Below are 3,569 nucleotides of genomic sequence, written 5' to 3' on the forward strand. Positions count from 1 at the left end.
TGTTTGAGTATGTCATACTTTCATATTGGATTGGAACGGTCCATTGGTACCCACAACTGATTATGTATGATTAGCCTATTTAAAACTCAATCAGCACTATCAGATCATACCATTTCAAATACATTGTCTTTAGGAGTTTATGTGACGCCCTTGCAAACCACTAGATGGAAGCATTGTCACAGTCCAGTGAGGGTTGGAGCAGTAAAACCACAGACGGAAAAATGAGATGGATATTTCACTGGATGTATACATGTGAGAGGAAGCCCACTGGTCAGCAGTGGGAGAAAATGGAACGAGATGGATTTTGGGCGACAATGCACATTCTCATCCATTAATCATTTGATCTCAATACGGTTTTCTGTTCCCAAAACTAGAATGTGTTATCAACAGAGTGGACTAAGTTGTTTAGAAGGAATGCAAAAGTTGAATTTAGTTATTGCACACTTCACAGAGGAGGCAATCCCTAATGGAAATATGCAAATGCATGCGAGAACACGCCAATACTTATGGTAGTTGTAACGGCCGTTGGTGGTGGAAGAAGAGGAGGACCAAGGTGCAGCGTGGTATGTGTCCATATTTATTAAATGAACACGGAAATAACAAAGAGAACGACCGAAAACAGTTCTGGCTGGTGCAGACACACAACAGAAAACAATCACCCACAACTAAAGGGTGAAAACAGGCTACCTAAGTATGGTTCTCAATCAGTGACAACGATAGACAGCTGCCTCTGATTGAGAACCATACCAGGACAAACACAGAAATCACAAATCATAGAAAAACGAACATAAACTGCCCACCCCAACTAACGCCCTGACCATACTAAAACAAAGACAAAACAAAGGAACTAAGGTCAGAACGTGACAGTAGTATACTAATTATAACATATACAGTGCCTTCGGAGAGTGTTCAGACCCCTTGACTTTTTCCACATTTTGTTAAGTTACAGCCTTATTCTAAAATTGATTAAATTAACAATTTTCCTCAGCAATCTACACACAATAACCCATAATGACAAAGCGAAAACAGGTTTTTAGAAATGTTGCAAATATTAAAAACAGAAATACCTTATTTACATAATTTTACAGACCCTTTGCTCGAAATTGAGCTCAGTTGTTTCCATTGATTATCCTTGAGATGTTTTTACAACTTTATTGGAGTCCACCTTTGGTCAATTTAATTGATTGGACATGACATGGAAAGGCACACACCTGTCTATATAAGGACACACAGTTGACACTTCATGTCAGAGCAAAAACCAAGCCATGAGGTCGAAGAAATTGTCCATAGAGCTCTGAGATAAGATTGTGTCGAGTCAGAGATATGGGGAAGGGTACCAAAACATTTATGCATCACTGCATGTCCCCAAGAACACAGTGGCCTCCATCATTCTTAAATGGAAGACGTTTGGAACCACCAAGACTCTTCCTAGAGCTGGCTGCCCAACCAAACTGAGCAATCGGGGGAGAAGCACCTTGGTCAGGGAGGTGACCAAGAACCCTATGGTCACTCTGACAGAGCTCCAGAGTTCCACTGTGGAGATGGGAGAACCTTCCAGAAGAACAACCATCTCTGCAGCATGACACCAATCAGACCTTTCTGGAAGATTGGCCAGACGGAAGCCACTCCTCAGGAGTTTGCCAAAAGGCACCTAAAGGACTCTCAGACCATGAGAAACAAGATTCTCTGGTCTGATGAAACCAAGATTGAACTCTTTGGCCTGAATGCCAAGTATCACGTCTGGAGATAACCTGGCACCATACCTATGGTGAAGAATGGTGGTGGCAGCATCATGCTGTGAAGATGTTTTTCAGCAGCAGTGACTGGGAGACTAGTCAGAATCGAGGCAAATATGAACGAAGCAAATTTCAGAGAGATCCTTGATGAAAAACAGTTCCAGAGCGCTCAGAACCTCAGACTGGGGGTGAAGGTTCACCTTCCAAGAGGACAACGTCCCTAGGCACAAAGCCAAGACAACGCAGGAGTTGCTACGGGACCTTGAGTGACCCAGTCAGAGCCCGGACTTGAACCTGATCGAACATCTCTGGAGAGACCTGAAAGTAGCTATGCAGCAACGCTCCTCATCCAACCAGACAGAGCTTGATAGGATCTGCAGAGAAGAATGGGAGAAACTCCTCAAATACAGGTGTGCCAAGCTTGTAGCATCATACTCAAGAAGACTCAATGCTGTAAACGCTGCTAAAGGTGCATCAACAAAGTACCGAGTAAAGGGTCTGAATACTTATGTAAATGTGATATTTCAGTTTTTATTTTTGAATAAATTTGCAAAAATGTCTAAACCTGTTTTTGCTTTGTCATTATGGGGTATTGTGTGTCGATTGAGGAGAAATAAGGCTGTAACCTAACAAAATGTGGAAAAAGTCAAGTGGTCTGAATACTTTCTGAATGTAAAGGTGTCTGTTTGTAGCTGGTGAGATGAGTCAGGCGCAGGACAGCAGATATGAGTAATAAAATACTTTACTCAAAAATTCAAACATAACACGTAATATACATGGCCACACAATACGGACCACAATACCACAAACAATCACTCACAAATACAACATGTAGAACAGGGGGTTAAATAATAAACAAGTAATTGATTAAGTGAAGCCAGGTGTGATTAGACAAAGACCGTACAAATGGAAAATGAAAAGTGGATCGGAGGTGGCTAGAAAGCAGGTGACGTCGACCGCCGAACGCCACCCGAACAAGGAGAGGGACGGACCTCGGCGGAAGTCGTGACACCGAAGGCACTGTACATGTAAACAGGAGTAATACTGACTGGTAGCAGGATAAATATATACATTTGAATGGTAATCAATAATCAAAGAATGGCAGTGTAATGCTGGTAATAAATTGACTCAATAATCATATTAGGAACAGCGTAGGTGTAAGGGGGTGTAAGTGTGTGCCGTCAGTTATGTGTGAGGGTGTATGTGAGTGCGTGTGAGTAGCAGTGACAGTGAAGGTGTGTGTTTGAGTGGGTAGAGACCTGTGGATGGGCATAGAGTCAGTGTGGACAGTCTGTGGGAGAGGGAGAGCAGTAATTGTTAGCCAATTTAACAGTCTTATGGTCTGGGAATAGAAGCTGTTTAGGAGCCTGTTGGTCTGAGCCTTGATCCACCATTACCGCCTGCCGGACGGGAGCATGGAGAACAGTCCATGTCTCGGTCGGGCCTTTCTCAGACACCGCCTGGCATGTACTGTACGTCCTGGATTGCTGGGAGCTCGTCCCCACTGATGCGTGGGCCGTCTGCACCACCCTCTGTAGGGCCTTTCGGTCGAGGGCTGTGCAGTTGCCATACCAGACAGTGATACAACCAGGATGCTCTTTCCTGTAGTCCATGATCAGCTCCTTGGTCTTAATGGCGTTGAGAGAGTTTGTTGTCCTGGCACCACACTGCCAGGTCTATGACCTCCTCCCTTAGTGAAACAGAAAGCCCATGTGTGTGTGCAGGAAGTAAAAACTGCAAGTGATTGATGCAGATGTAAGTTGCTCACTGTCATGGATCCCCCCGTACTGATGCTCATTCTGTTCACCAGTTCCGGAGGACTATGTCACCGGC

This window comes from Oncorhynchus mykiss, chromosome 3 (genome assembly GCF_057628025.1).
Source record: "Oncorhynchus mykiss isolate SJ-2025 chromosome 3, ASM5762802v1, whole genome shotgun sequence".
NCBI lineage: Eukaryota > Metazoa > Chordata > Actinopteri > Salmoniformes > Salmonidae > Oncorhynchus > Oncorhynchus mykiss.